Source organism: Lagopus muta, chromosome 3 (genome assembly GCF_023343835.1).
Source record: "Lagopus muta isolate bLagMut1 chromosome 3, bLagMut1 primary, whole genome shotgun sequence".
NCBI lineage: Eukaryota > Metazoa > Chordata > Aves > Galliformes > Phasianidae > Lagopus > Lagopus muta.
Window position 1 is genome coordinate 37,409,462 of NC_064435.1, and position 24,375 is coordinate 37,433,836.

Sequence of the window (24,375 nt, forward strand, 5' to 3'; positions counted from 1 at the left end):
GCCTAAAGTAGCACTGAAAAGTTTAACAAAGTTCTTGGGGTCTTTTTTGTCCTCATCCACCAGTGTTTGTCCCTTACGTGCACGAATGAGTTCTGGATGATCAAATGAAGAGAACTTTAGTGCTGGTAAACAGAAATTCAGCATACACAAACCTCACTCTCCTCTTATTGCTGCAGACATCCAAAAATGCTTCCACAACTTGGGGCCACTCCAAGTTCCAAATGCAGAAATTAAAAGGAAACTTATTTCTAAAAACACAGCACACTGTTGAACTCTCAAAGTTTGTTTTCTTGTCAACAAAGAACCACAGACACGCCTTTCTACCAATATCACAAGGAATTACTTCTGGCTCTAACCTGCAATGCACTATGTTGTTTCCGCAATCAAATGAAAATGCTCAGAGAATCATTGGGCAGAGGGAAGAGAATGAAAATTCTTATCTTGCAAATCATACTAGCCACTTCAGTTTGCTATAAAAATAATCTCTTTACCTTGATGTAAAACTTCTGAGCTCCTGATATATCTGCTTGACTTGTGTGAAGGTCTTCACCTGTAGCAAAGGTCTCCAAAGGAGGCTGGTCTCTTCCCCCTGGAACTCCCAGAGGCTCCTTGCAGCACTGCCTGGAGACATAGCAACAGGGAAGGCATTTAGCTTCGTGATAATGTGTTATGCCATGTGTCATCAAAGTCATCTTGCAGGGCCTGAAAAGAGGTGACTAGTGATACTGGATGAGCATTCAGTCAGCCAGAGTTGTCCTGCATCATTTATGAGTCCCAAGAGCAGAGTCTTGAAGCCCTGCAATTTAACAGGCAACCTACAGTTATAAATCCTCGGTCTCTCAAGCCATCATTTTTCTCCACCGAAACTGCTCAGCGACATGCTTCAGGAATGCTTCAGCATATAAGCAACAGGCCCAAGCAGAGAGACATCTTCAAGGCAGGCACTGAGTACTGTGTCAGAGCAGACAAAAAAAATCCAGCCCAGCTCCCATGTTACTTCCTTGACCAGGGTCTCCTCTCAGCTGAACAGCCCTTATTTAACATATGCTGCACTCTATTTCACTTAGAAAGAAGTTAAAATGACAAAGTCCTCCAACTCCACCATAAGCAGGTAAGGGTAGCAAAAAGACTGGCTTCTTCTTCAGATGAACATCTACTAAAAGCTGTTTCTTATGTGCAAAATAGCCATACACAATTTACAGAAATATGTTCTTAATCTCTGTTTAAGTTAATGTTTTTTTTTTCCTCTCAACATGTTACTTGAGGTGAGCTCGGCTTTAACCACAATGAGAATAAATAAATAAATAAATAAAAGAGAAATCCTAAAGCATCTGAGTTTTCTGGGGTTTGGTTGTACTTCAGATACATGCTCAGAGGGACTCCTGCTGGCACACAAAACCTCCTTTTAATCAAGCATTTCCGAGCAACTTCAAATGATATTAGTTTTCCAACCATTGTTACTAATTCAAGAAACAGGCTACAGACACTGTGAAACACAGAATTCCCTCCCTAAAAATCTCAGAACTATTGAAGCACAAGTTGAAGGAAACAGTTGCCTAACATAGTCAATACAGAGGAGAAGCAACAATACTTGCCAGGTATCAAAGGTTTCCAAAGGCCAACCTTCAGAGAAATCTCCTGAGTCTGCGTTTCAATGCTCTTAAACCTAAGATAAGAAGATCATTTGCTTGCAAATACATCTGTGGTGGGCAGGTGGATAGGACCAACAACAGCTTGCCTTGAATATTTGCTGCCATTGAAACAGTGATACAACAGAACCAAGCAGAAACAGAGGGGATTCGGGGACAGATGGGCACCCTCCTGTAAGTGCTTACAAATACGTACATAGTTAATCTGTTCCAGCCACATTCCTTGACCAATGCCTCAAGCAAGATCTTACACACATTTTTGTCTTGAAGTTGAGTAACAGTTATTAGACTTATCAATTGCTCTTGGCAGGACATAAGACACCTCCAAAATCCCTAGAAATCACTGCTTAAAATACAACAGTGACGAAATTCTAAAGGAAAAAATTCTGCCTTGTTTTGAAAACATTCAGCTTCACAGATGAATTCCCCCATTTCTGCTCTGCTGAAATCAGAGTTCCTTGTTTTCTGCTTCTCTGGCAAGAATAAGTCACTGTGTTACAAGTCTGCGAGAAACATGGGTTTTAGCTCCCAAGTGTGCATCTAGTGCTAGCAAGGCTACAGCATCCTAGAGGAAATACATATCTGAGCTTAATACATTCATTTTTAAAGAAGAAAGCATGGTATGAGAGCATACATGCATAAACAAATACATATAAAGTATCCGTGCAATCATCGGTCATTAGCTTCTGGGATACTCAGAATTTCACTTAGAAATATTTTTATGAATATTTATGTTTTATATATATATATATAACATATATATATAGACTACATCTCAAGTTTCAGCCTTCAGCCTTTTATGACACATGCTGTTTCCTGCTTCACTGTCCAATATAAACAAGTCTTCGGACTTCCTTTTGAAAAAGAGTTTTTGTCCTCATTTATGTTCCCGTCTTCTTTCATTCTCCTGCTAAGTGTGTGAAATCAAAGTTTCAGTACTTACAAAAATACACGTCTCAAGAAAGGGAAGCCAAACTTAAATCAGAAGGATTCATGAATGAATGGACTTCTTATTTTAACAATCCCAAAGGCACCTACTTAAACCTTCAAACCTCACTTGAGTCTACCCTGAGGTTTCTATAATCCAAAGTAAAGTCTTTAAAAATGTAGGCTTTCTTGACAAAGAAATAAGCTGATCTGGGAACTCAGCAGCAGGTGATTAAACATTTGATAACTTGATGCTTTGATTAGGCGTTACCTTAATCGCTGTCACTGGGGAGAAACTGAAGTCAGGAAACAAAACTAGATGGCTCTAAGGATCTTGCTACTTAGATGAATAGGGTTCACTTCATACACAGAAAGAGATACGAGTGCTTTCTGCACCCAAACAGAACACAGATCCTTGAGAGAATAACGTTATTTAACAATGTGGACAAGGTAAAGGAAACCTCAGCCCCACATGTAGCTAGAAAGAAGGAAATATTTGCCAGTGGGCATTATGCCAAAAAGATTTAGTCTGTTTAAAATATACCCAAATTTTCACAGGCAGGAGAGCTGAGTCACTATTCTTTATATCTCTAGAGGTTTAGGGGAAAAAAAGCTCAGACATAATTTAGGAGTCGGAGTCAATTTAGAGAACATAATTTTCAGAAGCATTAGTTAGTGGAGTTTAGCTAGGAAATGGCCATATCCATTAATTCTGGCAGTTTCTAAAACGTGTGTGTGGTTTTTTTTTTAATGAAAACACAATAAAACAAAATTAATTCACTCACCTATTTGGCATTAAACTATTGAGAAGATGACGGAATCCAATTAAAGAAACCCAAAACAATCAGAAGTCATATTTCCCACAAGTGATGTTAACACGTTCTTATTTCACACAGTACTATACTATTACTTTATACTAACTGTGCTGAACACAGAACTGTCTTAAACATAGAAGCCTTTGCTTCTGAGCTGAGAACCTTGACTTTTGTATTTTCTGACTTTATACGGAGCTGGAAACAATCTCCCTCATTGACGCCCACGAACACTGAGTTTCATCCCAAAGAAAGACACCTGCAAGAATCTATGAGCCTTATTCTCCATATGAAGTCTGATGAAAATATTCCTAATGCTCTGGAACAAGAATTGCATCAACTGGAAGGCAGCAACTTCTTCAAAAGCCTGAAGAGCTTCACTATCAATATGCTGGTAGCTGCAAGCACTTCATCACAAGGCTTCAAATGAGTGCAGCTACACAGCCACAGCATACTATCAGGGAAAGTTACAATATACTTACAGAAGCAAAAACTACATTAATTTCCCAAATATTAATTACAAATGTCAGAAAGCTTAAGTGAGAAGCAGTTTACCAAGTCCAGCACACTAATTTTTTGTTTGATGGCCTGCATTTATATTTTTTTTAATCATACATAAGCACAGATGAAGCAAAAAACAGAGTTTAGTTTAAACCATGTTAATTTCCTACCCACATTCTCATATATTCTCTTTCCTAGTTTCCAAGAGGGTTTCATTTAGGACTTGAAGTTACAGATTAAGCATTCTGTGTCCATGGAAATGCATCAGGTGCAGACAAGCTGTCATTTTATGACATGCACCATTTATCAAGAAAGGAATCAGAACAGAGTCCTTAATACAACCATACGACTGCTTACAAAATTACAGCTTCTGACCTTCCAGACTTCCTCTCCTTACTTCTTTTAAAGTTAACTTCTTATGAAATAAAAGGATAAAATACACATTTATTCTAAGAACCTTTTAATGAAAGTCTAGCATTTTCCTGGAATGAATCACAGTCATGAAAATCTAATAGAAGAGAAATGCATATTAAAAAAAAAAAAAAAAAAAACAGATTTGCTGACTGACGCGTTACCCATCTCCACTGAGTGGGGATTTTTCCCACCTGGAATTAAAAAACAAAATAAAATAAGTACAGACATTATAAAAGTAGTAATTAGGGTTCTTAATTATCAGTGGGCAGCCAAGTAAAACAGGACCCCTAAATGTGTAAAAAGAGATGCGATATCCTTTGTGGAAGAAATTGCTTTGGATGGCATTGGAAGAAGATGGCAGAGAACATTACTCACAGGGAGGATACAACACTGAAGCCAAGCATCCATGCAGAGGACTGGGCTGCAGGGCTCTTTTCAATTTGAATATTCACCTCTAGTCAAGAGGCTCACAAGCATAAAGCGTGCATATTTGTGAATGCACCTGGGTTTGGTGATGATAGGTGAGCCAGAAGCACAAAGGAAGGGGATGAAGAAATGTAAGTGTATATTAAGTGCACTTTTAATATGGATATGTGTGTGTGTGTGTGTGTGTATAAAATTAAATGAGGAACAAGTATAATGACGCTTCAAGTGTCAAGAGAAGACAGTCTTAGGTAGTGGACTTGAACACCAAATACCAGGAAATTTATTCATAACAATTGATATCTTACTCCTTCCTTGTGAAAGGAAACAAAAACATTGCACTGCCTTATTACTTTAAATATTACTGAGAACCATAAAATACAAAAAACAGAAGTTGAAATTAAGGCAAAAGACAACTCTATAAATATAGAGTCGCTACCGATTTCTCTGTAGTTTTAGCTACAGTCTCCTAAAAAGGGTAAGACAGATGCAACAATGTAATTAAGAGTGACTCACTCACAGATCCTGACATGCATGCCAATGAGATTCCTGATTTGAGGGGTCTTGAAAATGGCTTGAGATTTGGACGCAGCCACCACAATTTCCATTTTTAAGAAACAGTGTACCCTGAGTCTATTGAGGGCTCTGGGAACACACATCATCTTAAAGAGAAAGGTCCAAAATACAGAAGTTTCTGAATTACAGTCTGGCTATAACACCTGAAATAAACCAAATTCTGAACTGTTTTAAATTTTACGCAAGTAGGAGAATGGGAAAGGTGAGCTATATTTCAATGATTTTGCTGGATGTTTAGCAGTGCATGGCATACATTCCTTTGTGAAGCATTTTTTTCCTCCTTTTCTTTTTAGGCTTGCAATTTAACTTAATTCATTTTTGATAGTCCCTATGAAAGCAAAACCACTGTACAGCTCATGAGATGCAAGCAAAGTAATTGGCTTGACTTTAGGACAAACAGAAGCAGCCATATGCCATCACCATCTTTGCCTGTTACTTGGGAGAAATCTTAGGACAAGACATTCCCGAAAATAGACATGAGAGCAATTACATGAAGCTGAAAAGGGAATCAGGTATATTACACTACTGTCTGCATTCGCACAAGAAACTTTTCAAGAATTTGTAGCACTTAACAAGTAAAGCTGGAACTCTGCTAAGCAAAAGAGAAGCATACAACTAAAAGCACGATCTATGCTTGAGAAAGATCTTTAGACCTTACACCATGACACTCCTCTCAAGCCTTCTGTAGTCACCACTATGATGTTAAAGCAAATACTCTGGAGTGCATGGACACTTTCAGAAGTCTTTGCTTCTGAAACAAAGTCCATTAAATGCTACCTAGAGCCTTCAACAGATTTGGACTCATGACGATGCTTGTTGCAAAACCAACCATACTTGGGGTAGCGGGATTTTTAAGCAAATCCAAAATAAGTCTTTCCCACTTTGCTATACCCATGTAAGATAGGCCATGCAGGTGACATGAGACTGATTCTTGCTATCATACCATACCACTGTATTCTATCATACTGAACCACTGCACAAAATGTGTTTTGTGTGTAACAGAGGAACAACAACTCACATTCAAAGAAGCAGAAGCGGCATGTAATACCATTAACAATTAGATCAATACAGCTCTCAGGCTTTCTGGATGGTGTTGGATACAGCTACAAAACTTTCCCAACAACTCTGCTAGGGAAGGAAGGCAGGAAGCTTCCAGAGTGGTTCTCCAACGTACCAGAATGACTGAAGACAGTACAGCACCTTGGTCACAACTACAGGAAAGCAGTAAGCATGCAAGAGCAATAGAGGCATTTCAGAGTGAACTACCCACACGTTTTGAAGCAGTTTCAATCCTTTACTTGCTTAATGTCTAACACAAGAATTGAATTTACTCTAGTTCAAGCTCATATCACAAGTAATATGCAAACACTGTGGACAAAAACCCAGAACTTATGCATTTCAGAATAAATAAGAAAACTGGTGAGGGAGTTGGTCATCAATTCATTTTTTCATTAAGCATGACTGAAATTTAGATAGATGTTCTAGCCAACAAAAGCAAATTTTCTTCTGGCCTGGCAGACTCTGCAGTTCATAGATGTAACACTCAACACTTCCAGTTAAAGAATTTTCATCAGCAACCTGTTAAAACTCAAGAGAGGCAAGAACATAGTTTGATACATATGCCCTTGAGGACAGCCACTTACTTACCATGCATTACACCAAAACTACCTATCTCCCTTGCAGTACATCACAACCCAGTAAAGCCCAGATAAGCTTTAAGCCTGGTTAATCAACTGCAGTTTTCCTTGGTTGGATGGTTTACAGTTGGAGGAGAGGATACAGACAGATGAATTGTGGTTTGGACATCATGCAAGCTAACCGACAAAATGTTAGAAAACTAGAAGACACAAAGTAGTTATACTGACCATGATAGAAAACACTAACCCTACAGCCAGGTTTCAAAAAAAAAAAAAACCCACACTCCACCTTGTCAGGAACAAGGACATGCAAAGTTTTGACTTTGGGTCAGGCCACAGGGCCAAGCAATCCCTGTACCATGCCTAGCAACCCATTTCCTTGTGACATCTTACCAAGAGCCTTTCTCAGTGGGTCTCAGGAACAAAGATCAGCCCCAGGCTGTGGGCCCCATCCTTAGGAAAATCTAATAGATGTCCATGCAGGCAGGACTTAAACACAAGCTGTCAGCTCTGCAGTTAAACTTCTTCAGAGGCATTGCATAGCAGTCTTTTTATGATGCACTGTTTTCAAAAGCAGAGTAGGAAACAACTTGATATATGGATACAATTCTAGCTTAGAAATGAGCCATTAGAGACACTGCTGTTTCTACAAGTAAAAAAATATGCAGGATCTCATGATTGCTTTCTTTAAAATTAGCGATCAAAATCTGGTTGCTGGTTAAAAGGTATTTTAATTAAAATACAAGTTGTTGCTACCCAAAAATTCAGTGCATTAGTATAGTACTTCCACACGTGAGAGGAAATAGATTCAAGCAACTGCTCTGCTCTAAGCAACGGGAAGTTGGCAAATACGGGCCAGGGGCAAGCAGCCAAACCAACCACTCATGCTCAGAGCGGTATAAATCAACATACTCAATCAGGCTTTACAATTCCTTTCTAAGGTCTTAAGCCCTAACTGCTTCTTTTATAACGATTTATCAGCCTTCCATCAGATCACTACAGAAAGACACAGAGGAGGCAACAACAGCACGATACTTCCACTTGACCTTGGCTTTGGGCCACTTTTTTTTGTCAAGTGTCAAATCAAGAATGAAGCATAAGAGACTTCTATTGTCACACAATTTGGTAACTCATTAGCGTAAGCTTCTGACACATTTTATACCTTATAAACTGAAGTATCAATCATTTTCCTCCACTGTCCTGTCATACCACCAGATGCAGTGTGAAAAAGCCACAGATGGCCCACTGGGCTTTCCAATGGGGTGCCACATATATCGTTTCCCACTGACAACTCCTAACAAAATTTAACAGCACTGGGGTTACGAATGAATGAAAGAGCATGCAATTTTTTTTTTTTTTTTTTTTTTTTTTACAAGTGTTTAAAATAGAACTGAATTCATCAATCACTAAGAAGTAGAACCACTATAGATGCAATAGTTCACAAGACCTCTGCTCAGAGATTTCTCAACAGCGGACACAAAAGAGGAAGAAAAATGTAAGGGAAGACACTGTGCAATAGCCCATAAGGTGAGGTCTCTCTTGCCATCAAGAGAAAGGGCAACTGAGAGCTCATCCTACACTGTCATTCATTCAGCAATTACCCAGTTACTCCTTTTTAAATAATAAAGATGAACTACGAAGGTCCACTCCACTGACAGCTGTGCTGGTTAACCTTATTTCAAATGATTATATGGCTGAGAAAATAATGCTGGTCATTCCGGATATAAAAAGATCTCTAAAAATGCACACAACATTTTTGTACAGTAAAATATGTATTTTTTTGACAGAGACAACAACTCCTAACAATGGGAACAGCTGGAGACTGATGACTTTAAGCTGACAATACATATTTTGATGATTTCACGAGACTAACAAAGTGTCAGTATGGCATTCTCCCCGTAAAGCTCAATAACATTGACTATGATAGATAAACAGACAGTACTGCAGAAAATTATTTATAACTTCAATACAAAGACAGGCAAGCAAGTAAGCATTCAAGCCTGAACACTGGATTTGAACATTCTGAATTTCAAACTCAAATATAACTAAGGAGTTTTCACAGAATACAGAATTAGTATAAAAAACACTAAAAGAAGAACCATCTTTTGTTTAGCAAACAACAAAAAACAAACAAACAAAAAAACCAACAAAACATCATCTAAGGAGAGTTCTACCTTGATCATTTACTACAATGTTATCATTTCTACTGCTACATTTCCATGTTGTAAAGACTATGCATTTAAAAATCTAATTATGTTTGTACACCAGGAATAAAAGGGGTAAGTTTTTAGATGTGTGCCTCCTTAGATCTTCTAGAAGAGTTTTGCATGTAATTCAAGACAGAGCTTACCACTAAATAGGGTTTTTTTCTTTTAAAGCTTTAAAAGAATAGTACACCAAAAGTAATCATTTGGTTACTAACTATAAAAGTTAAAGTAAAATATACAACATGAGCAGAATTTGATAAATACTTAAAATACATTTTTTCTCTCCTATGTTTCCAGTTTTAACAAACTTGAAGTCTGTTCATCCTACATTAAAAAAAAACACCGTGCAAAATTAACATTTTAAACCAAGAATTTTCAAGCAATATTCAACACATGAATAATTGTTGGGAACAAACTTTCCTTGTACTGATGCTACTTCAGCACTTAAACTGCATAGCAATTTATTTGGGATGTTATAATTTAGTCCTGTGTGGGTGTCAACTGGCTTGCTTCAGAGTTTAGTTCACATCTACAGCAGTTATTCAAGACGAGGCAATTTTATTAGTCATATGGGCTGTCTGTTACATCTAAGGCTCATGTGCATCTCATTTTGGGAAGTATGGATCCACAACTCCACGCATTTGGAGATTTGAAAATCTCCCAAAACTGATGGATATGCTTCTTGACTTTTGTCTGCACAAAACCAAGTATTAAGGGGCTCAAACATATCACTGACAGCTCCTGAGGAAGCAGATGGACAGACTCCCTGGCCTCCTCCCACATCTACACCATCTTGGGAAAAAATAAAAAGGACAACAGGATAGTGCAACAAGAGTTCTGTGCACCAACTTTCTAACTTAAAATGGCATTTCGTCTCTTAAAATTGTGCTCCTTGATATCATGCCACATGTAGACAAGCTGGTGGTCTCCATCCCTGCCATCTTTATAGATGGGTGCCAAAACAGGCCAAGAATGGAGGAAAGCCATCTAACATCAGCTCTAGAGCAGAAGGGAGAAACATGTATCTGGTGAGCTTTCACAGTGATTATTAAAAATGCATCATGGGGAGGTGAACATCTTAGAACAGTGATGATATGAAAGGCTCCCCACTGGTCTTTCTGAGCAGCAGTTCCTCCCCCACCATTGCTTCTCAAGTCAGGAAGCTTCCTAGCCACAGAGGATGATTTTTGTTGAACAGAGCCCTAACTTATTAATAAGAACGAAATCTCTTGACCTAGATTTTCTCCTAGCTTAAATAAATAAATAAAATCTGTGTATACACACACACACACACCCTTCCACTACAAACACCAACATACTATACTTGTCTTACACCAAAGCACTTCAAAACAGATACTTGACAATGAAAACAAAAAAGGCTTTTCTCTCTCTCTCTCTCTCTCTCTCTCACACACACACAGCCTTAACTCAGCTTTGCATACAAACATGAATACAGATGATATGATATTTGATTAAAATAGAAACTTGAACCCCAGGTTGAATGTATTTACTCTTCAAAAGCATTTCACAATTTGATTTCTTCTTGCCTGCTGTGATAATTGATGAAAACTACACAGGAATTAAAATGAGCACAGGTGCACGTCTCTGTGGTTCAAAGAGGTCTGATCTCAAATGAAAATAATAAAAACAAAAAAGCTCCACTATTTTTAATAATGGGTTTAATGTGCCTAACCAAATAAGCCCAGATTCAAAGCAAGATCTTACAGTCCAGGCTTTATATTACCAAAATTCAAAGCTCATTTCATAGTTTATCAGAAACTTTTGTGAGCAATATCTGATTGAAGTATTAACAGCCCTCAGTATTGTGAGAGACTGAACCCAGGGGGAGGGGTGAAACCAAAACAAAAAAAATTCTAAAAGCAATAAAGAGCACTAAAACACAAACCAGCAGGTATAACAACAGATACTCAGCACTAAAACAACATTGTTTTTGAATTTGAGAAGTGAAAGGAAAGCTGGAGAGCTTAGAATATTTTACTGCCAATATTAAAGATCCGCACAAAACCCATGATTATTTTCTGTCAAATTGATACTGCTACAGCTGGATCACGACTTCCTCATAACTGTGAGGTCAGGTATAAAAAGAAATATGTAATACAGCTAAATCTTTGTGCCAGCTAATACCTAATGCAAAAAAATGTGAATTCCCCCAATTTTCTGTACCAGCCTCCTTCAGCAAAGCAACTAGCATGTCACTAATCCCAAATTTGCTGCACTACTTTGTTAAACAGATTTAAAAGCCAAATACATACAAATCGCACAGAATAAAGCATTGATTCTGTGTTCAAGGCTTATCACTGAGCTTCTGTGAGAATTGAAAGAAAAAAAGCAGTATTCACTTGTGTGGAAAACAAATTAATTTGTCTTCAGTGCATGCCAATGAACAACTCGTCAGTCATGTAGGTATTTTTATACAACTATTTTCTTGAATAAGGTGGCTTCGACACAGCTCGTGCAATAACGTGCATTCAAGCTCCTTTCTGAAGCAAAATCCAGTACATTTTTAGGCCTCTGAATATTAACAGTAGGAGATTACACACCGATGGACCAGAGACTTTTCCCTCCTCCAAGCAGGGGCAGCTCACAGTTCCCTCAATGTGAGACATGGAAGCTAATTAGCACAGCTTCCAGACCAGCTTCATTTTAACTCAAGCACCTCTTTCAATAGTGAGAATGAGGGAAACAGTGGCAGTGGTTTTGAGAAGTATGTCAGTGAAGCTGTCAACATCCAATTTTTTTGCCAAGCAGCCTTTTAACTATACTCCAAGTCCATACATTTTCCTGTGTAAGTTACAATGGATTTCTGTAGTGCCTACTATTGTGTTCTTAATCACAGAATATCATTATTTTCATAAAGGAACCCCACATATTTAGCAGTGAATTAAAATGTAACAAGAATTAGACTAAACAAGTATTTATTGAAGAAAAAAAGAAAAGAGAGATTCCAGATAGTTAGAAATAACCTAAATCCAAAATTGCTATCATTTTGTTTTAATTAAAATGCATGACTGTTCAAAGCATGTGCCTAGTTATTAGTCAGTGAGGAGTGTGTGCGTGTTTCATGGGGGGAAAGGAGGCATAAGGCTTAAAATAGCTCATCAATACAAGAAACATCAAACTACCATTTAAACTTCACACAATCCCATTCAAATTTACTGAGTTTATTTGTGTTTTGAGAGGAAGTATATGAAAAGCACGTTCTTCCACACACAAGCAGCTGAACTGGAGTAAGACTAAACCAAATCTACACAGGAAACCCAGGATTAGGACTGAAACTCTGCTCTAATCCTCCTGTCCACAGAGGGAGCAATCAGCAGCCAGCACGTGGTACAGGCTCTGCACCTGCAATACCCAGGCAGGATTCAAAATGCTTACGAAAAGATCAAGCTTCATCTGACAAGTTTCCTTTTGGCTTAAGAAGTGAAGTATCTGCCTTCCTCAAAAACAAACCAAAACCACATGCTTCAAGCCTTCTCAGCAATTTTGCAAGAAGGATACCTGCACTGGCCAGATGTACACTCAAGCCCACAACTTGTGGGAATGGTCCTGATGCTGAGAAAACAAAGCATGATAAACCAGAAACACTGTGCTTGGGTACCCACAAAACAACTCAAGTTGGCAATATCACATCACTGCATCAATTTTACATTTACTTTTCAGCAAGATCCTTAGTTAAGTGATGAAGTCTTAGCAGTTGTTAAACCACTTCACAAACAATGGAACAACAGAATTCCTGTAACAATAAAATAATGTTGAAATATAGTGTTTTTATCTGATGTTACAAAATGCCTAGCAAAAGAGGAGAAAAGGAAAAGGTTTATCATTAAGTACTACCTCCTAGACCCACATGCAATCATTTCTAGTATTTTTATACTATAATAAGAAGAGAAAGTGCAGGAAACAGCTAGCCAGGTTTCGGACTTCAGAAATTACTGCTGTCCCCAAATGTCTCTGTCACACCTATATCAAATGAACACAGACTGCCTGCTTTACAGAACTGGCACGAGAATCACTGTCATGTATTGGGGGAATGAGGGGTAAATCTATACCCTGTGACTACTGCTTAAACATAGACTGGATTTAAAAAAACTAACAAAAAAAAAAAAAAAAAACACAAAAAAAATACTTTCAGCACCGCAGCTTCCAGAAGCCATCAGTTTCTATTGGTGGAAAACAGTACTTCAGTCCTATGCCATCCTGCCATGAAAGTTTCAATAGTGAAGCAGCAGGTCTTCTGCTTACTTTAGGTATTGCTTCTTTAAACGCACAGTAACATTTCACTTCACAAGACTTACCTATACACTGGTTTCAACTGCAGCCAACACTGACAATAAAAACCACAATTCAGCACCAGGAATTGGAAAAATTTGCCAGTTATTTTCTCACCCTTCTTTTCCAATGTGCAATGCAAGCTGATTGTCATCTGGACTGCTTTAATACCTCTCCACATTTTACCAGCATGCATGCTCCTTGCCCAGAGAGCCAACTGCAGTCCACAAGCAGATATCACAAGTTGAGGAATTACTTTCTTATTTGTGAATATATGCCATGTGTACGTTTATTATGAAGCAACATCAGCATCTGTATGTCCAAGTTATTAAGCATATAAATAATTCATGGTGTTTAATTTCTTATTTTTAGATTACTATTAAAGCAGACATCAGCTGCCATATTTCAGCAATGAACAAGGTAAGTTAACCAAGGTAAGTCCCTAAACCTGGTCCTCACTGCACGAATACTAAAATACTGGAGAAATGTAATAGCACATCAGCTTCCAAACTGAAGATTTGCACATAATTAAGATACTCTTTTCTGTTTCCTCTTAACTGCAAAGCCTCTTTCAAGAATAACTAAAAGTCCTTAACAGTTCAGGTACAAACTGCATCTACATCTGTTTTCCTACTTATAAAGCCACGTTTTCAGCTCAGCAGGAGGAAAGGCTCAGACTTATTTATATCTGCTAATTTTTCAATATTATAGTCTTATTGCTGACAACCAGGTATTAATACTAATGCTTATCTGAAAGTTCATAATTACATAACTTATCCTTTTTAAACAGTTTACAGCGTTAAGTGCTTAACAGTTTTATTCTGAATAAAAATCCTGCCAAAAATGCAATGAGCATCTTCAGTGCAATCCTCAGTCCTTTCGTTGAAAAGCAAACAAAATCATTACATTCCATAAGGAGAATAAAGTCTCTAAAAGAATTAGACTAAGTTCTTCTCAAAGGCAGGATTGCATTTAAAAAGATTTTATTCTTGGCTCAAACGTGAACATTTGGGAGTCACCACTTTCAAGCAAGCACTCACCCACTTAAAGGCTGAAGCATTTATTTTGAAAAGCAGTGTGAAATTTCAGGGAAAAAAAAAACAACACTATTTTGCACTTCCCTGCTTTTGGTAATTCTCCAGATATGACAAAAAATAATCTCAAAATAGCCTCTTCCCTATATAACCATTTTCTCATAGACACTGCCAAGTTATCTTACACCACCAGTGAGAATTTCTACAAGCTGTAACAACTTCCAGACAAAGCAACACTGAGTACAGAAATCAAGTGAAAATTAAAAGCATTTGAGGTATTTTTGAAGACACCTAAGAAAAGGGCCTGGGGAATTCATTCACTGGATGCCCACCATGTACTGCCTTGCCACCAGCCTGCTCAATACCACCAGAAGCCATCAGGGGAACAAGGCCTTAGCAGAGGGCCATGTGCCATATCCTCAGTGCCCAGGGCAGATGAGTTTGAGCCAGCCCCACCACAAAGGACTACATTCCTACTGCAGCTAACAGTCCTCAGAAGAGCAACACTTCACTGCTGGATGCAGACCAGGTACCGTAACTGTTTTTCCAGATCCAGCCCAAATCAGCTGCAGAAAGGAAAAGCTCATCTAGGAAACTGGATCAAGTCCCTACAGGGCTTTTGAATGAAGAGTATTACTTGTGCACACACATATGGACAACATTGTGTTATGGCAGAAATACAAACGGATAGAAAGAAGGATTCAGCCTTTTTTCTCCAGGATGACACAAGCCTACCTGAAGACATCCACACACAATGTTCATTGGGGCTTTGAGCAACATGATCTAGAGGGAGATGTCCCTACCTACAGCAGGGGGCTTGGAATGAGATGATCTTATGGGTCTCTTCCAACCCAAACCATTCTATAATTCTGTGGATACTGATGTGTGCTGCTGGTCCCAGTGCCAGAAGTGAGAGTCAGAGTTTTCTGGTCAACTCCCTTTCCCTGCCTCATGTATGCACATATTTGTGGGAATGTTGTTTTGGCCATTCTCCTTGTGTTTTATGTGAAGCCATTACTACTTTCTCTTACCTGCAAAAGAAAATCTTGACTGTGACATGAAAGTGCTCTGTAAGCTGCATTTACAGCAGCAATGGAATGTAGTTGCAAAATACTCGGTTTCTTGGGCCTAATTTTCATTTCATACATGTCAGTCTCCAAGTAAAATTATAGCATCAAGCAACAGCTCACCTTTCTTTTTATTTAAATACCTTCGCCCAGGAATGTACATAGGAGTAAGTTAAGGCATTTTACTATATAGGTCAAGTCCTGACCTGTACATCTACATACATTAGCATAAAGGTAGAAGTACTGCAGACATCAAAAATGAAACATTAATGACCAGTTTAAATACTCATCCTAGAGACTGCTAAGAGGAAAAAAAAAATTGTCTAAGCAAAAAAAAAAAAAAAAAAACACACAACAAGAAAACTGAAAAGTAATAACCAAAAACAGAGACTGCGTATAATTGGAATCTTTTCCCAAGACTTTTCCTTGTGAGAAATTACTTGCGTTTCACAAGACAACAGACTGAACTAGGCATCTTCATTTTATGTCACTTTGCATTTCGTATGTATTTAGGTTGAAGAATAACTACATAACTCAAGATAATTCAAATCTGTTCTGAAGCATGCTTTTGATTACCTGAAAAAAAGCTATACGGAGTTTTCCACGCAGAACACATCCTTTTTTTTTCCAGAAAGAACACATCTGTCTTCTTCCCAAATCAGAACAGAATTAGTTAAAACAAATTATCATGCAACTGAAAACAATTAGATATTTAAGTTCTGTAATTTCTCAACAGTGGAAAGAAGTTCTTCTACAATTCAAGCTGCCAAAGGCTGCAAAGCTGTGATCAAAGACATTATAATGTCAAAAAGAAAAGAGACAGACACTGGACTGCAACCTAGGGGCACACTCCCTGCTTTCTCAGGAGCTTTCAGTGGTACAAAGCCCAGCAGCCAGAAGGAACCCAGCCATACTCCAGCACCATAATTGCCTCCTTCAAGGACTTACCAACCCACTCCTGGAGAACGCTCACTGCAAGTCCCAGTGAATTTTGTTTCTTATGTTCTCATTTATACTTTTGTTTTTTCTCATGACAGAAAAACAGATCACAACAATTTTAAGAGCTGTTTGACACAAGAAGCAAGATAAACAGAACTAAAGTGAGGTACATCATCTCACTATCAGATACCACAACATTTACAAGTATGAAAGTCCTGACATTGATTTCAGAAAAGCCCCCAGCCAAGCAAGAACTGTGCAACTATGCACAACTCTACAAAACAACTTCACATGAAGGAAAGATGTTATATACAGGTGACTGCTCCACTAAAGAACAAGATACATCTTCCACCCAAAATTGTCTGTTTTGAAAGAAGGGCGTTATGAAAATGGTTGTAACAGCATGTTCATCACTCCAAAGCTGTAATGTAAAAAGGACTATTTACAACAAAGGATAAAACTATTTTATTATTTCCTCCAGTTAAGCATACTATGGTACCAAGTTGTATTTAATTGAAGGAAGACTTCACTGGGCACCATTCAGTCTGGTTCAACACTGAAAACAATGGGCTTTATTTTCAAATAATAGGCAGTTTTCAATTTGCACCAAGTTGAATGAAGTATTCCATAAAAGCAAGTCTCACTGATTAAGGAACAGGTTTTGCTTCTCATTAGAAATTCAACTTTAAAGTAGTAGAAGTTTGAAGCATGAGAAAGAGGTAGCAGAAAGTCTGAAACCTTACAGCAGCTAGTGCTGCATTAGACAGGATCTCTATCCCTACTGCCATTACACTAGTATTCCTCACTTAAGAATGCCCTTCTACAGTTACTGCATTTGCTAAATACCTCCGAAATTAATAGAATGGCGTATTTATACACTTCAATCATGTGAATACCAATAGAAAACATCAGACAGACAATTCAAAACAGACAGAATTAACATCAACATGCAGTTTGTCTCCCTGCCTTCCCGTCTCACCTGGACAGCAGCTCCTTGCGTTCAGAGCACAGCAGTGGGCACCACATAGCTGTCTCACAGCCTTGCAATGCCACTACAGAATTACACTATGATATCTGGCTGCAAAGTCAGATAATGCCATTAGTAGCACTTGGTTAGTAAGAATCACAATGATAGAGGATGCAATGAAATGTACACTGCAGGTGGAGCACACACATCTGATTTCAAGCACGGGCTGGGTGCCTTATACCAAGCCCTTTCAGTAACAGCAACACAGAAGTAACATGGAAAACAACCAAGCTGATTCCAACAGTTGGAAAAGCATCATTTGACACCTTCATAGCAGCTTACAGATAATGAAAGCACAGAAAAAAAAAAAAACTCTTATTAAACTCAGTTGATGGGGTACAGGGCTTCTCCTGGTGCATGTCTGCTCACAGTTTAGGCCAAGCATTGATACTACTGTTTAGCCAGCTAAGCAGGAGTTAATTCAGCTGCTATGTCCCCAGAGCCTCTAATTCTCTAGTCTAGTCTTTAGGAAGAGCGCTTAGAAAGGGATCAAATACTAGGTGAGCATTCTCTGCATATGCCTCTTCACAAGTGGCATGGATACTACTCCAAAATGACCCAAGGTCTCACAGTTCCCTCACTGGGCACCAGAAAGATGAGCAGGGGTACCTGCAGGGCCAGGACATGAAAATAAGCAGCATGTGCCTTCACCATCACGCTACATACAAGACACCTGTGAACTGTCCAAGATGCAAGGAGATGCCAGGTGAGGTATGCCTCAGAAGCCACCATACTCCACATTCTCCATACACTTACAAAGGTGCCTAGGTCAGTATTATATAATAGTTTCAGTCCAGTATCTGATTTCTTCCTTTACAGAAAATAAACTATTACCTCCTCGCCTCAAGTGAGACCTCCTTAATTTTTCATTCACATTCAGAACCTATTCACACTACTTCCCTTTATCTTGGATCCCCTCAGATCCCTGTAAAAAGACAGGTGGCTGAAAAGAGTAAGCCACTGGCAGAATTTTGCATTTTTATTACATGTAGGGGAAGGCATGCTGCAATAATCTTGTTCCATCTCATCAGCATTCCTGTTCTTTAGCATATTTTCGGAATAAAGCCTATGCAGGCAAATTAGCACGGTGATATTTCACATAGTTTTTGGTCTTTATGGTTCATTCTCTCACATGCTAATGCTTCCTGTCAGTTGCCAGGCTCCTAGATCAGTAAAGGGTAATTTGCACATCTGCCTACTGTAGCAGCTGTCTTTTGAAAATTAGGATGGATGGCTTCACAACCCCAGCCAAGCATCAGAACAGCCTGAAGATGTCGAACCAGGAGGATTTTAGGATAAAGTGAGTTCCAAACATCAGAAAGTCCAGAAGAGAGCTTTTTTTTTTTTTTTAAATCTTGTGGAGCTTTGAAATATCACTTTTAAAGTCATCAATCCCTCAGCCTCATCTCCCCCCCTCCACCACTAGCAACAGACCAAAGAAGCTCCAAGAAAGACCCACAGCAATTTTCACCACACGTCCTCCTAATTTTACAATTGCTGAGTAAAAGATACATGCCTATTTGTGTGCATTTCTGCAATTGCACTTATTCATTCATTTTAAGACAAAAAATAGATTATTGTATGCAATCTGTTACTACTCAGATAGCAAAACACTGTTATGTCTTGTAGCAGGCTTGCTGTTTTTGGCTATAAGAGAATTCTTCCCCCCCTCTTCCTGTGAGAGGAAAGATTTTCCCAAAGGATTTAAGTGATTTCATAAAACAAATGTAAAAACAAAGACACTTTTGTCTAAAGACTGCAAGTTTTGTTTTAAGGGGAAAGGACAGAGAGGGAAGGAAGAGAGAAATGACACCGATCATCTTCCAATTAAACAGAAAAAAGCAGACCTCATTCCAAAAATAGAAACTTTGATAGCACAAGCTTTCTATAATAAGGAGTTTATTAAAGAAAATCAAATTAAGATTTGTTTCTAAATATACACATCTTGCTTAACACAATCACCAGTGAATACCTCAAACCACTATGGCAAAGATCAGAGGAAAACATTTTCTCTCCAAATTCAACTGCTTACACTACGCATTCCTATTTGCTCTGCTTCATTAGAGTCAGTTTCTTTCCCTTACAGTCTACCAAACAGGAAGAAAGGAGGAAAAAAAAAAAAAAAAAAAAGGCTGAAATGTGTGGTTTTAAATATACAAAGATTTGTGGGATTCACTTCAGCTACAACTGCTGAAGCTTAACCTAATATACATTATTTCATTTGCTCAATTAGGGCTCAATACTATAGTGGGAATAATCCCCTGAACTTGCACAGCAAACATTACAAGATCAGGACAACAGTAACAATCAATAAAAGAAGAACTAATGAAAGTATCAGAAAAGCCTTCAGCAAAGCTTGTGTTGTGGTCTTGCAAGAAAAAAACATCTAAGCAAGACCTTCACATCTGCAGATGTTCCCCATGCATTTACACAAACACACTGCACAAATGTCATGTGTTACAGAACTGGGACTCCAGTTTCTTACTAGTAGATATTAGTTAAAAATAACATGTGTCCAAATTGAGTGAAAGCATTCCATAAACTCCCATTCACACTGCCTACCACTTAAATTAATTTGGCATTGTCACTCACTGCAGTTGCCGCTTAACACAGAAAAGTAATTCACTGGAAGAGCTCAGCAGCAATACACTTCAGCAATATCACAGCTCGGAATGGCAAAACAACATAGATAATAGAAATCTTGCAATTAAATTGAACATAGAAGTGAAATCTATCACATTTTAACTACTCATATCTACATACACGCACCAGTACACACAAGAGAAACAGTTTCACTTCCAATGGCCCACTGACCTCCCTGGGTAGCACACACTGTTTAAGCTGTCAAATAGAAAAGGACAGCAACATACAAAGGTCATTCTGAATCCAAAGGTCTAAGTCCATTCATGAATTTGTGTAGTTATTTATGACTGACTTGCCTAATGCTATGTAGAGGTACTGGAGAAAGAACAATGCTGCTACCAGTGCTGCTACCTTTCACAATGAAAGGATGCTTCTTCAGCTCCTGCTTGCACAAGGATAAGAAAAACACCAGGTGGAAATCTGAAAGAAAGTTGCCAATGAGTACTGGAAGGCTGCAGAACAACCATTCTTTCCCCTTTCTTCCTCCCACAATTCTTTTCCTTTCCTTTGCTTTGTTTGTGAAGTACACAAAATGCCACGTAATTGGCAGATGCTCACACCTAAGAGGTTCTCCCAGCAGTTTGCTGCAAGGTTCTGCTTTGTTCCTTCCCCACTGTACCCTCCCTTCATTCAGACATGTTCCTCTAAATAGCGCAACCCCAGCCAGCTAATAGCTATCCCACAGTCACATCACAGTGATGAATAAAACATGAGCTTTCCAATTTAATTTGAACACGCATTAATACGCATGCCGAGTTGAAGTGTATCACAAGCAATTCTGTCATCTCCCTTTTCACTGGTTTGCTCATTCAGAGTCTTTCCCTAACTCTTATTTTGTCAATCACATCTCTCTTGTATTCTCCCACTTGTGCATACTCCAGGTTTTACCTCCATCTCTTTAAACCACTCCCCTCTTGCTCCAATCCATTTCTCTGCTTCCCAGACTGACCATGCTTGCCATCAACACAGCAGCAACAAGGATGCTCCTTTCACTTGCTAGAGTTGCAGATGATACTGGATGTGGCTGTTAGCTTCCCTGACCAATTAAGTCTTCAAACATTTCCTCCCATTTCTTAATGCAGACTTTTCCAAGACCTCAAATTTGTAACAAAAAATTATTGGTGTTTTAAAGAACTCAACAAAGCACCAGAAGATGTGTGCTCAGCTGATTTGCTGGAGGCTGTTCAAGTTCAGGTTGAATCTCTCCTTTATAAACCTGAAATAACTTATCTACCTCACGCATTAGCATTTGGAACTTGAAAGTTGTCAAATAAAAGATGCCATGCAAACACAAAGCATAGACCTGGTCTCATCTTTTTTAATGATATACTCATCACTCATATAAAAGCAACAGCAGCAAGTGGAAAAAAAAAATCACAATAAGTGAATAGCATAATACATGCTAGAAGCTACCAAGACAATAAATTCAATTTTCCCTGGGATTGTTAAATTATTCTTTTGATGGCTCAGTACAATCTTTTCACGTTTATTTCCTATGGGGGATGCCAACACATTGAGCTCATTACACAGCTCCACTTGAGAAGAGGGGGGGAAAAAAAAAAAAAAAAAAAAGGAAAAAACACATGTATTTAAAGCAAACATTGAAAATTTGAACTATTAAATTTTCCACAACTACAGTGGAAAGGAGTTTGCAGCTGTATTATTTCTAAGGAAGCTAGACACCTGCCTTATAAATTCAAAACAAACAGACATAAAACAGTATCAAGACACTGATCTTGCTTTGATGTACAAACATTCTCAAAGCATCTTGCTTTTTTAAAATGCTTCTTCTAAAGATGCATCCGCACCAATGACATACATTCTTCCTCCTCTATAAAGAGTCCTCTTGAAGCTTCCAGAAGCCAGATTGTGTCTACAAAGCCCAGCCAGAGAAGAGCATACAAATGGGCAGGCCCCAATGCTATAGAGGAGATCAAAGTCAACACAGTGGGGCCATCAAATCACTTACGCCATCATTAAGCTTTCCATGAGGCACACGCCTTCTGTTCTTATCAGACAAGCCTTCAGCTGAAGGGAAACCCTGAACAAAGTGTGTGAGCTGCCATGCCTCATGCTTCAGGGTGTCCTCAGTGACCGGGCCTCCTTGGGCTCTGTGTGGCTCAGCACAGAGGATGGATGTAAGCACTCAACAGGACAGCGTGGTCCTTACTTATGTGTTCATCACCCATCCTGACCTCCAGCCTGCTCTTCTGTTTTCTATCCCATGCATATTAATTTGTGGTCATCTTTAATATTTTATGATTTATACTTGATTCCATTATACACTAAAAAAAAAAAAAAAAAGCAGCAGCTACTAATGGCATTGACAGGAATTTTACTTGCTAAAAATTCCATTCACCATCATGTGACTGGACTACAGTCATCCTCAAAAAATTAAAAAAAAAAAAAAAATTATCTGCTCATGATGCTTCCTTCATGGAAGCATTTTCTATTTCTGTTGATTTACATCAAGGATTGAAGCAACAAACTTAAGGTATCTTGAGTTACCCAAGCAGGTTCCTCAGCAGTCACACACAAACTTCAAACATAAACTGATTTAATAGACCAACAGGTGGGAGATTTTCCCAGCTATCAGATTCTGGATACTCATTTCAATTTTCAACATACATATTTTCTAACATTCATTCAACAAGACATCCAGTCATCCTCCTGTACAACAAGCTTTTAATCAACAATTACTGATGAACTTCAGTTTATGACCTTTCCTCTTTTCTAAGAATCTGCCCCAGGGAATTTCTTAGCAGCTGCTACCTTCCTGTCTGCCCTAACTAAGAGATAAAAGCCAACACAGCTTCAGTTTTAGTCTCCATCTAAATCCAGACTGTTTGCACCCACCATCTTTGTAGCCTGGATGATCCTCTAGACGTTCTACTGGAATTTTATATTCTCTGTACACAAGTAACCAGAACTGTGTGCAACATTTGACATGAAATCTCCCAATGCCTTGTATAATAACTTGCCTATCTCTGCTGAAGAGATCTTGGTGACCACCGCATTTCCTTTTGCGTCCAGCATCAGTCATCCCTGTTTGAGTACAGCATGTAGGTCTTCCCCTGCAGACCTATTTTAAAGGATGACCTCCCAGCTGATAGCAGATGCGCTGCTAATAATCACTCAGCAGATAATCTCACTTTCAGAGCTATTTAACTTCTCTCATTCATACCACTTCACTCATCATGGACATTCAAGACTTCCTGTGCAACAATCCAACCTTCCTCAATGCTGACTGTGCTCCCTGACTTCACCTCATCAGCAATCACCCTTTGCACAGATTAATCTTAGCTGATATGAAGGAAAGACAACCAGCTCCCCAGCAATACCTACCCCAAACCAGCAACTCCATTCATGCAGCCAGAGTCACAATTTCTTTTTTGGTGTCTCCTTAAGCTTAACCACTTTTTTAACCGGTCCTTATATTTTCAATCTAGCTATTTTCACTGTAGCACCACTGAAGTCTTCTGCTCCTTTTGTCTACAACATTCAGTATTCATCCAGTAATAATACATCTTTAGTCTCCCATGACCTAATTGTAGCAAATCCATGATGCATCTTATCCTGTTTTCCACTTATCTTTGTGTATTTAATTACTTTTTCCATTCTAAATTTGTTCTAAATCCCTGAATATTATTAAGACCAGAGCAAGAAGTGTGAATAGATCTCATTCTTCTTTCCTTAGAAAATTAACACAAGTGTAATTATTTTGCTTTACTGCTATCACAATCACTACATCCAATTTGACAGACAACAAACTTTTTTTACCTGGCTCCAACATTCTATGCCAACCCTTTCAGAGTCCTACAACAAAGACTCTTTGCTTTCCTTTGCTTGACAGCATTTATTTTATTTATTTGTCATGCTATCTTTCGCCCATATTCAAATCCTCATTTCTATAGAAACTGACCATAAATGCCTGATTTTGGAGTTGTTAAAGTCACATCCTTAACTACAAACTGGTCCTCACAGTATCAAACCCAACTTCTCTTCCCCCCACCTTTAAAAAAAAAAAAAAAAAAAAATCTCTGTTCATGCTAAATTTCTTCACAATCTGGCATTCAGAAATACATGTTACTCCTGCAGTTTCAGCCCACTGACAGTAAGTCCCCTCTTTCACTTCAGTTCTTAAAAGTTTTCTGGTAACCTGTGCTATCTTTTTCAGGACGCTTAGTCTTGCAGCAAGGTCCGCAGTCTCCTTGGAAAACTTTTCCTCC

At 38.5% G+C, this 24,375-nt stretch overlaps 1 protein-coding gene across 5 annotated transcripts in view; it reads right to left on the reverse strand.

Moving 5' to 3' along the window:
- Positions 1-24,375, reverse strand: part of FAM110B (family with sequence similarity 110 member B) — a 103,955-nt gene that overhangs the window by 76,350 nt on the left and 3,230 nt on the right. For 4 of the 5 annotated variants that reach the window (XM_048939938.1, XM_048939935.1, XM_048939939.1 and 1 more), the window contains exon 2: positions 492-621. The exons of the other annotated variant lie outside the window; for it this stretch is intronic. The gene's annotated coding sequence lies outside the window, so the exon portion shown is untranslated. The remainder of the gene's footprint in view (positions 1-491; positions 622-24,375) is intronic. 5 annotated transcript variants of the gene reach the window in all.